This window comes from Podarcis raffonei, chromosome 1 (assembly GCF_027172205.1).
Source record: "Podarcis raffonei isolate rPodRaf1 chromosome 1, rPodRaf1.pri, whole genome shotgun sequence".
In the NCBI taxonomy this organism is placed as follows: domain Eukaryota; kingdom Metazoa; phylum Chordata; class Lepidosauria; order Squamata; family Lacertidae; genus Podarcis; species Podarcis raffonei.
In genome coordinates, this window is record NC_070602.1 from 57,796,520 (window position 1) to 57,808,701 (window position 12,182).

General features: G+C 45.9%; 1 protein-coding gene across 7 annotated transcripts in view; it reads left to right on the top strand.

Annotated features, from left to right (window-relative positions):
• Window positions 1-12,182, top strand: part of SHANK2 (SH3 and multiple ankyrin repeat domains 2) — a 343,276-nt gene that overhangs the window by 123,814 nt on the left and 207,280 nt on the right. The gene's annotated exons all lie outside the window — the stretch shown is intronic.

The following is a 12,182-nucleotide window of genomic DNA, read 5'->3' on the forward strand; positions in this document are numbered from 1 at the left end:
CGTATCCGACTCTTCGTGACCCCATGGACCAGAGCACACCAGGCACTCCTGTCTTCCACTGCCTCCCGCAGTTTGGTCAAACTCATGCTGGTAGCTTCAAGAACACTATCCAACCATCTCGTCCTCTGTCGTCCCCTTCTCCTTGTGCCCTCCATCTTTCCCAACATCAGGGTCTTTTCCAGGGAGTCTTCTCTTCTCATGAGGTGGCCAAAGTATTGGAGCCTCAGCTTCACGATCTGTCCTTCCAGTGAGCACTCAGGGCTGATTTCCTTAAGAATTGATAGGTTTGATCTTCTTGCAGTCCATGGGACTCTCAAGAGTCTCCTCCCACCCACCCTACTACCACCATCCTTAGCTTTGGAGAGAAGAAGGTACGGCAAACTTAAGCAAGCTTCTTCAAAAGGGTATGAAAGAACATCATAGCAGGCAGCCGGCTGCTTCATTTCATTTCCTTCCTTGTGTGGTGATGGCAGCTCTGTCTTCTGAGTCACATCTGTTCTTGCCACTGAGGAAGGTAGACCCACTTGTTTAGGGTTTGGTGCATGATTTGCAACGAGGAGTGCAAATTTCTATTAGATGTGTACATAAATTACTGTGGTGGGAAACAGAAAGCTTTATTGAAAGGCTGGATTGAAATATTATTTTTCTATGCTGTACATTTTGTTTGAATATAAATAGGTGTATAAGTGGGTTGCGTTTTGGGTTAAACCACTGGGCCGCTTGGGCTTGCTAATCGAAAGGTCGGCGGTTCGAATCCCTGCAACGGGGTGAGCTCCCGTTGTTCGGTCCCAGCTCCTGCCAACCTAGCAGTTCAAAAGCATGCAGTGCAAGTAGATAAATAGATACCGCTCCGGCAGGAAGGTAAACGGTGTTTCTGTGCACTGCTCTGGTTTCGCCAGAAGCGGCTTAAGTCATGCTGGCCACATGACCTAGAAAAACTGTCTGCGGAAGCGGACAAACACCGGCTCCCTCGGTCTGTAAAGCGAGATGAGTGCCGCAACCCCAGAGTCGTTTGTGACTGGATTAATTGTCAGGGGTCCCTTTACCTTTACCCTTTAGGTGTATAAGTATAAGAATGCAGACTTCCACCCTCCTCCCAAAGGTTACTGTAAGGTGAGCATCTGCACAAACTGGCAGTCTGCTGCCACCAAGCATACTAAATGATCATTTTATCTATACTCAGTGCCTGTCTACCAATTGCATCTTCTGTAAGAAAGTTCTTCTAAATGTGTTCTGTGAGAAAGTTGCAGATGTTTAAGATGGCTTTCAGCAATCTACCATGGAGAGGTTTAGGCACACTAGTCATTATACACTGTTTTCATGGCTACAAAAGATACAAGGCATAGGAAACAGTAGTACTAATATGCAAGACCTGAAATTGTACATCTCCTCCAAAATTGGTACTAGTTCAATTAATTTATGTATGTACGTACGCATGTAATTACCGTATTTTTCGCTCCATAAGACGCACTTTTCCCCTCCTAAAAAGTAAGGGGAAATGTGTGTGCGTCCTATGGAGCGAATGCAGGTGCGTCCTATGGAGCGAATGCAGGTGGGAGGCTCTGCTCAGCGCTCCCTTTAAAGAGCGTGCGGAGCATGTGTGCGGCTCTTGGGGGTCTTCTTCTCCTCAGGGTAAAGCCCCCCAGAGCCACACACACACTCCACGCGGCTCGTGAAAGGGAGCGTTGAGCAGAGCCTGGGATGCACACAGGCTCTGCTCAGCGCTCCCTTTAAAGAATATTTTTTTCCCTTGCATTCACCCTCTAAAAACTAGGGGAGTCTTATGGTCAGGTGCGTCTTATGAAGCGAAAAATACGGTAATGAGAATAAGCTTCAGGTTTCATGTGTTTAGGTTGAAGAAGACTAGCTACTTCACCAAAAAAAGAACAGCAGGAAGTACCGTAGCTTTTCCAAACCATGCCAAAACAATGCAGAATTTTCTGCTTTTCTGTGAAAGCTCACTTCATATTTACTGGTTGGTAGCAACAGTGACTCTCTGGCCACATTGAATGGAAAATATGGAGACTTATCCCTCCCTCCCCTCTCCAACTCCTGTTGCACTGCGTCACAGCATATAAGAACAACAGGCAGTATCAGTAGTCCTTACGGGAGGAAAAGACTCCCTCCTTCCCTCTCCCCCACATCTGAAGTGTCAGTTTTACTGCTTGTCCAGCAAACAAGTAGGGTTTATAGGGAAGGTGCATGGTGTTTGGAGGATCTGAGGCTGGGTGAGTGAGTGGAGACTGGAGTTGGATTTGTCTAGGTAGGATGGGTCAGTCTAGGAATTCTTCCATGGTTTGGATTTAAATTCAAGCTGGAGAAATATTTGAGGCCACCAGTGTCCACCTCTTATTTGAGGTGAGCATTGTGAGCCCCTGAAATGTGTATCCAAGTCACAGGATTATGGTTTTTGCCGGCATCAGCAAAATGTAGTGCGTGTCTGGAGGATTATGGTAGATTATTTGCTTATAAGACTCTTCCTCTTTAGTACTACATGCTGCTTACAGCCATAAGAACAGTGCTACGCTTTGAAATAAAATTGACTCTGCCAACACTTGGAATCACAGATGCTTTGCCCTGTTATTTACCAACCAGGCTTAAATGCAAAACTAAAACAATATGACATGCAATCAAGCCACACAAATAAATTTTGAGCACTTTCATTGAAAAGATATTAAAAGGCCTCAGTTTTTTAATACACGAACAATGACAATAGAGGTAGAGTCTACACAGCAACAGGTATGGGGTGGGGTGGATGAATGCTCATTAATTTCTCAAGTGGTTAGTTTCCTTGCACACCAGCTCTCTCCCTTACCTTTATTGTCATCTTTCCTAGTAGCAGACCTGCCCTCCCCAACACTAGCATCGCTGCAGCTTACCAGGATGGGGTTGGGGTGACACTGTGTGGGCCTGCAGGCAGAGTCACAGCAAATGGCTGCCTTGAAAAATTTTAAGATTTCAAGGCTTGGAGAGATTAAAGGGTCTTTGTATGGTGACTAAAGGTCATTAAATTTGGCATCAGAAGATTTTCCCCGGGAAGAACATTACAAAAGAAAAGCGTAAATGCTAAAAAGGCCCTTTCCCTGATCACTGGTGCTATGTGTACCAAGTTAAGACCTCAAAAGATGATATTAACAATTGGCCAGATTCATGTAGGAACTGGTGGATGGATGATATATATGTATGTGTGCTTAATTAATTTAGTTCATTTATCAATTTTTCATATTTCAACAGAAATCTCTTCACTGGTTTACATATCCAAAGTAAAGGGAGTGAAAAACACACAAAACCAATACAAATTCAGACCCAAACAACATTACTACCAATGCCACCACTACTGCTACTTTTAAGAACCCCATATCTCAGTAAAATAATAAAATAACAATAAATATATCTAAATAACATTCATAAGTAAAATATCTATGAATCACAAAATGAACATACACACAGTTGCATAAAATAGGGTTGCCATATTTCAAAAAGTTGAAAATTTGGAATCTTGAGCTTTTTTTGGGGGGGTTGAGGGGCAAAGTTTTTGAGCTATTTTTTAGGAAATTAACCAAAAAACCCAAAACTTTTGATGGGTTGCCATACACCTGGGTTTTCCTGGACATTGCTACCAATTTTCGGAAATTCTGCCAGGATGCTATTTTCGACGTCAGTTAATCTGTGGTGTGCTACAGGAAACAATTTTATCCACAATGTTATTTAATACCTATGGAAAGCCATTTGAAGTGGTCATTATAAGATTTGTTGCAAGGTGGAATCCAACCTAGTGCTCTGTCTCTTGTTTCATCATCTCCCCATACTTCCCCAGTGCACCCCCCCAAGTCTGTTTTCAGACTTCCCTCAACCTTCTGAAACAAATTTGGGGAGAGTGCATGGCCTGCATGGGGGACAAGCTTTCCGCAGACATGTAATTTGTACATTTATTTGTACATTTGTTTATAAAATGTATAGATTCCCCCCTTTATTTTGATAATTTTATTCTGTTTACTGTTATAAAGGGCTTTAATTGCTGTTTTAAGTAATATTTTGAGCCATTTTATGTAAACAACTAAGATGATTTTTTAAGTTGAATCCTGACAAGACAGAAGTATTGTTTTTGGGGGACAGGAGGCGGGCAGGTGTGGAGGATTCCCTGATCCTGAATGGGGTAACTGTGCCCCTGAAGGACCAGGTGCGCAGCCTGGGAGTCATTTTGGACTCACAGCTATCCATGGGGGCACAGGTTAAATCTGTGTCCAGGGCAGCTGTTTACCAGCTCCATCTGGTACGTAGGCTGAGACCCTATCTGCCTGCGGACTGCCTCGCCAGAGTGGTGCATGCTCTGGTTATCTCCCGCTTGGACTACTGCAATGCACTCTACGTGGGGTTACCTTTGAAGGTGACTCGGAAACTACAACTAATCCAGAATGCGGCAGCTAGACTGGTGACTGGGAGCGGCCGCCGAGACCATATAACACCGGTCTTGAAAGACCTACATTGGCTCCCAGTACGTTTCTGAGCACAATTCAAAGTGTTGGTGCTGACCTTTAAAGCCCTAAACGGCCTCAGTCCAGTATACCTGAAGGAGCGTCTCCACCCCGACCATTCTGCCCGGACACTGAGGTCCAGCGCCGAGGGCCTTCTGGCGGTTCCCTCATTGCGAGAAGCAAAGCTACAGGGAACCAGGCAGAGGGCCTTCTCGGTAGTGGCGCCCGCCCTGTGGAACGCCCTTCCAGCAGATGTCAAAGCGATAAACAACTACCTGACATTCAGAAGACATCTTAAGGCAGCCCTGTTCAGGGAAGTTTTATTATTATTATTATTATTATTATTATTATTATTATTATTATTATTAGTGACATATAAATTTGGAGGTTTTTTAAATTTAAAATACACACAGCTTTGGTAGGTGGTTCTTTTCTGAAGTCATTATGTGGGCATTAGATAACCTAGGCATGGTTAGTTGGGGAGAAATACATAGCTATTTCTGTTTCTTCAAAATTGAGATGAGATGTGGCTTCCTCAGGAAAGTGGCGGTCCCAGACGCCTACCTAAATTGTGAGACACAGAGGGCAAGAACTGCATGTGCACATGTCCGACAAATAATAAGGGAGTTTTCACACGTTTGACAGTGCAGATGATGCCTATGTATATTTGTGCTCTCCTACTTTCCCAGGCTAGGCTATGTGTATTTCATCAAAAATAAGTTGCGTGTTGAGTCCCACAGTGCCACCCCCCAAAATAATTCACACTTCACACTTCAATTTTTGTTTAAGGTTTTTGGCATAATTTTTGGCCACAACTTTATTCAAATACAAAAAATGTGAGTGGTTGCTTAGGCATTGGTTATGACTATCTGTCCTTGCCCTCAGGGACAGAGCTGGCCTTCCGGACACCAACGGAAGCCAGCGTGGGAAACAAGTATTGGGTGAGAAAATGAAGCTGGGCAACAGTCCCTCACCTCTCACCCTCATGTTCCTGTGGGGCTTGCACGGCCCAAGTCCGGCTCCACGGACAAGGACGAAAAGAATGGCAAGCCCCTGGATTCCTTTAACGGAATTCCCTTTCCGCATCATTTGGAGGGATAGGCACTTACCCCTCCAAGCACCAATTTAACCAATGCCTAACCGCCATGGAGCCCACAGCTCACCGCCAAACCACTCACAGCCCCAGCCAAGACCTCAGCTTGGCCACCACCGCACCTATCCAAGCCTCATTCCCAGAAGCAGAAAGGTGCACGCCATCAGCTCGGAAAAAGGATGGCGCCTGAAAAAGAATCTCAGGGTGAAAAATCACATCTCCACCCAGCTCAACGATCTTTTTAGATACAGCAGAGTTGATGCGTTTTCTGGCCTTTCAGTGGCGGCTGGGCAACGACTGCCCCTCCAAATGCGCCGTTGCAAAAGCTTTGACCAAAATATTTTTGCTGTCGGCACCACTGCCCGCAGCTTCTCCAGGTCACCCAAAATTGCAGCACGTGGTGAAAAAACAGTCCATGGAAACCAGGTCGTTCTCACCCAGCTGCACCCCAACAGCAGTGGGCGGCCCTTCCAGCAGCACCTGCCTCCGAATCATTGGCAGGAATTCTGGCCGGCGCATTCCCCGTCTGGACAGCCAAGGCAACTGCACATGTGGAGGAAGGCCAAGACCCGGTCCCAATCCGGACTGCCGTGCACTGATGCCAGCCCAATGCATGAGGCTGTGCCCCACCATCCAGATGCGGACAGCTGCTAAACCTAAGATAAAACAAGACACCAATAATGTTAACGAACATAACCTTTGAATGCATTCAATTTCCAACGACCTGTATTTTATTTCCACTGCCTTATTAACACGCTTTCCGGCCTTCACGGTGGTAGTTTGTCTAGGCATTGGTTCCCGACCAGCTGCACCTGACCTCAGCAGGGCAGCACTGACGACTGGGCCCCACCATATCGTCAGTACAAATAAACAGCGTGGGGGAGCAATGAACCAGGATCAGACTCCAGCTCACCCCCAAATGCTCCCAGGGACTCTTGCGTGGCCCTACCCCTCGAAAGGGGTCGACAAAAGCATGGCGAATCCTTGGATTCCTTTAATGGAATATCTTTGCGCATTGGAGGGAACAGGTGCTCCAATCCCCCCCTCCAGACCACCTTGAACCAATGCCTTAAATTATTTTTAGTCCAGGGAGAGCTGCCATCAACTCAATCCAAGCCCTCTTGCATGCAGGGATGCAGACTTATGCTGGAGGAAGACAGCAAACATTCTCGCCCAGCTGTACTACCAGCACTGCGGGAGGACCTGCACAGGTCACACTCGACCGCACCAAAGGAAGCATCTCCTCACAAAGCATTCCCCATCTGGACATCCAATATATGTTCACATGGGCAGGAAGACTGAGATGGCGCCCCGGTCCAAACTCGTCATCATGCTTGCCAGCCTAGTGTACAATGCTGTGGCCCAAATGTGCACAGCTGCTCCTATGAAAAAAAGGAAATAACAGACAAGCATCAGCACAGACATCATTGTGACACTTCCTGATATAACCCTTGTCAGCATCAGACTTCCAATGACCCGTATTCACAATCCTGTCTCCTGACAGGCCCCCAGTGTGCAGCCTTTGCAGCAGCACCTAATCGTAAGGAATGAGGCATGTTCAGCGGTAAGCAAGCCGCAGGCCGTAATAACTGGTGCACAACGTAAGCACATTGATGCCTGGCTAACGGGAACCCATTTTCATGCACTAGGAGCAGGCCAGCCCCCAGGGAATAAAAAGCCAAATATTCTGTTATCCATAACCGGGCAAGGGCCCTCCTCACCTGTGGCGGGAAGCCTGATTGTGGCACTCCTGCCCACTAAGTCTGTTTTTGAGTTCCCAACTCTAATGACAAGCTCCAAAGGATAAGGAAAAGTCCTGAAGCAATAAGCCTCCAGACTCTCAGCCCCGTGCTGGCTCCAACAACCATTTTCCCAACCCTCAGTGCAAAAATGCAATGGACTACTGAAAGGAGTCTCGCCTTGATCTTTAACCAGCAGACAAGTTTTAACTTGTTGCAGATACTGCATAGGTAAAAATGACCGACTTCCTGCCCACTGTCCTATGAGGTTGGAGCCTATTCCAACCTTCCAAGGCCCTGCGCACTACAAACTTTATACAAGGGTCTCTGAAAAATAAAGCTTCAGTGTAACAGACATTGCAGCAGACTGAATTCTGATAGTTATAACCGCATGCCCAATCTGCAGCAGGTGGACCAAATACTGCAGGATCTGCTCAGAGGATGGGGGCCAATTCATCTGAATGGCCGATGACTGCCAGCTTAAGGCTAAGAAATCCATCCAGGCCTTCCCATAAGAGCTAAAGCAGAAGGGGAAATGGAAGCTGCTGCTCTCTGTAATTACTAATTGTTGTCAAAATGCCACAGGTGGTCTGGAAAAGTCTGGCAATAGCTGAGTCTGGAGACCAGGATCTGAAGCGCTTCATCTGAAAATGGGATAGAGTGTCAGCGACATCATTAGAGGATCCCGAAATTTGGAGAGTAGAAAGCACAAAATTAAACCTTAAGCGGCGCAGCTCGAAAGCATGAGCGGAGGGGCAGAGACTGTGCTAGAGCGTGAGGACTGTTTTGCCAAGACGCTCACCACTACCTGGTTATCAAACCAAAAGCAGATCCGATGGTCACTGAACTCCTCGGGCCACATGTGAACTACTACCACAATGGGGAAAACTCAAGAAAAGTTATGTCACATGATTGCCTCACCACATCGGGCTTGAGGCCATAGCTTTGCACACCAGCAGCCCTTGAAATAAAAACCAAGGGGCAAAGATCCAGCAGCACCAGCATGAACCTGAAAATCCCTGTGCGGGTTCAAGGTATCCTGCCATGGCGAACTACTATTGCATACATTCAGGAATTGCTACCATCGCCTGATATCTGCCTTCACCACACTTGGTAGGCGTACACAAAGGTAAGGGGACCTCAGGCCGCAGGCAGCCTGGCCTAGTGGGAAGATTAATTAAGTGACCCAGCAAGATCGGCTCTGATGAAGCATCACTTGCTACAGAGGAAGTATTACAAAACAACTTCCTTCAAGGCAGACAGCTTCTCCATAGGCAAGTGGTATGTTTTAGCAACGATATCCAACTGGATCCCTAAATAAAATGGGAATATGGGCAAAAACGTATTGAGCTATTGCTTGCCAGCTTCCAGCCCCCGCTTGGGCAGGGGGCATCTTGTGCTGCCATCATGATATGTAAATTTACAGGGCCGACGCTGGCCAGAACCCCTAAAGAAGTCCCAACAAAGCTGCCGCCAAGCCAGCTTCCTTTTCAGACACACACTCTGTGCAATGCAAAAACACCCTCCGTGCAGTGCACACACACTCCATGCAATGCAACTACACACTCCGTGCAATGCAACTAAACACTCCGTGCAATGCAAAAAACACGCTCCATGCAATGCAACTACACACTCCGTGCAATGCACACACAAACCCTCCGTGCAATGCAACTACGCACTCTGTGCAATGCAAAACACACTCCCTGCAATGCAAAACACACTCCCTGCAATGCACACACACTTCATGCAATGCAACTACAGTCCATGCAATGCAACTACACTCCATGCAATACAACTACTCACTCGGTGCAATGCAACTACACACTCCGTGCACTGCACCCACCCTCCGTTCAATGCAACTACACACTCCGTGCACTGCACCCACCCTCCGTGCAATGCAAAAAACACTGTGCAATGCAACTACACCCTCCATGCACTGCAACTACACACTCCGTGCAATGCACATGCACACACTCCGTGCAATGAAACCACACCTTCCTTACAATGCAACAACACACTCCGTGCAATGCAACTACACACTCCGTGCAATGCACCCACCCTCCGTGCAATGCAACTGCAAATCTCTCACGCAATGCAATGCAATTGCAGCCCATGCAGCGCCGTGCCCTGCAACGCACAGAGCAAACTGCAATGCGGGCACGCAAAGGTGCTTTCTCCCACTTGCATATTGCAAACGTGGCGCCCATTACATCCCTCGCAGTGAGGTAACCACCAAAAGGACCTAAGTGTCCAGGTAGAGCAATGGGGGAGCATGCAGCTGTCCCATACAGGGACCAATCCTGCAACCTAGGCATTACCGGCACTATGCGCTGACCCAGTGAAACCAATGCTTCATGGACCACATGGGGACACTATTCAGGCCGGAAACGCTTCCAGGCCATTAAATTCTAGGGCAAAGCCCTAGGATCACCTGCTAGGCCAGGCATAAATGTTTCCACTGAAATAGCAGAGTTGAGGTAGCCCACAGCTTGTCCAGGTACCCCTGCTTGCCCTTTTAGAGGGAAGCACCCCTTCAAGAAAACCCAAAGTTCTTTTATCACAAATGGGCCGAACTACCCAGCAACAGAATAGCCCAAAAGGAGCAGTTTGTTTTGTTTTGTTATAACAATGGCTAAGAGGGGGATATGAACCTAGTCCTAGTCCTATACTTTAGCCACTAAGCCACAATGGCTCGTCTCTAAAATGGCAGTCGCCACTATCAGGGCAAAACAAACTTAAAGAAAATAAACTTGTTCAGAAACAGCATAGTTCAAGAGCATATACAGAGTGCTCATAGTCCTTGGAGGCACAGGGAGCCCCTGGGGCCCTCTGTCTGCCTCAGAAATATATTAGCAGCAACTGGGCCTGCAAGCAGATACATTCCTATAGCGAGAATGAGTCACGTGTCACAGAGACTTAACAATTAACTGCTACCTGTAGCAGACTTAGGCTTGGAAGTTATGTGCAGGCTGAATAGGCCTCCCTGCTTCTGCTCTTGAGAATCTTAGTCTCATAGCAATATTAAAGGAACTCAAAATAGTGCTCCCGCCCAAGGCTAGCTTAAAATTTGGCCAACAGCGCTGCACACACTCAAAATAAAGCCAACCTTTGGGGATACTATAAACGAAAGTGATTCCAGCTAAGCTGGGAACAGCCCTGACTAGCCCCACAATTTCAACAAGAGAAATGGGGGAAACCTTTTTGCGAAAGAAAGCCCCTAACGGGGGCTCTCTCCCTATTGGGAAAGGCAAGCCATAGATACAGGGAGAATCTTCCCACAGGGCAGGGTAAGGGGTGGGGTGAGAAATTGAACAGGAAAAGGGGGGAATTAAATTATTTAAGGGACTAGAGAGGATTAAAAAGAAAGGGGAAATACAGAAATAAAGAAATGTAATCAGACAATGAGAAGATTGTCCAAGTGCTCCATGTGATCCGGTGCAAAACAGCCAAGAGGACGTCCCATCGTCTGGCCCCTATATTTAAAGCCTCTGACCCCTCCTCCGAATTGGCAACAACCAAAATTCCCCAGCAACCCAATTAACCCCTTAAGGCTAGGGTTCCATACCAAATTTGCCTAGTCATGACAGGGTGGCCTGTTCCCCCAACCGCAACACGTGCTCTCTGTTAGGGAGAACACGCTTTGTTGATTAAAATCATTTTGCTGAATTTTATGTGTGTTCAGACCCTTGAAGCCTAAAAACTACTACTTCTAGAGGATGGTGCTTTTTTATATTAACAACAACATAAACACTGTAATACTAACTGAATCCTAAATTGTTTTCATAACTTATTTATGCTGGCTAACTCTTTGCAGCTATTTTATCAAAAGCGAAAGAAGGTAGAATTTAGCTTAGCGGCTCTTATTTCCATTTATTTTTTTATTCATGAAAGAGTTATTCTTAGCAAGAAAACGAGTTGCACACTTTTAAAAGCAGATACCTTGCCAACAGCAGGCAAATACTGTTGCAGTGGAACTAGGAACTATTATTAGTAAATGTATCCATTTATTCAAGTTTAAGACAAATGCTCCCAGACCACAAATTAGATTCTGTACATGAGCGGTTTCCAATTAGGGTTCCGTGGACCCCTGGGGTCCGTGAAATGCACCCAGGGGGTCTTCAGCCTCATCCCTTGCCTCCCCCCAACTAATTTTTTGTCATTTATGCATGGTAATATCACACATTTTACGGTCTGTTTTTAGTATACCCAAAATCCTTTGCTTATTAGGGGCTAGCCAGTGTTTTGTTCAAAAAATCGCTTTGCAGAGGTAACTACCATAGAGTTATAAAAATTTTCAAAAGTAGGGGGTCCGTGGCTTGGCTTTTGAAAAATAGGGAGTCCTCAGTAATTGGCTAATTGGGAACCACTGCTGTACATGATACTTCTGAAATTTTCACACCTTTTGATATAATTCTGCCTCCGTTTTGTGATTTCTTAAATGCAGCGTGCTACTTCTAATATTCTATAAACATAAAGAGACACATTCCTTCCTAACATCGCTGGTATTTCAGATAAGTATTTCTAGGATTGGGCTGTTAGGAGCTTTTGCACAGGTGCGTATAAAAGCCACCAAACAACGCTTTTCAAAAGCTGTGGTAATTCTAATAATAAGGCATATTTTTAAGTAGCTGTGTGAAATTGTAAGGCTTCCATTCTTACAGTGGAAGTATGGAAAGTCTACATTTTAGTTGAATAAAATTTCCATAAAATGGGTAAGGGTAAGAAGCAATTGTACTTTAAAAACAAAACAAAACGTGACTGTCAGTTTTGTTCCAATGTTTAGGTAGGGTGTGAAACTTGGAAGCAGTTAATTATATACCAGCAGGGATGAACCAATAGAGTCTAGAAGGCAATTCTAGAAACCGGAGTATAAGT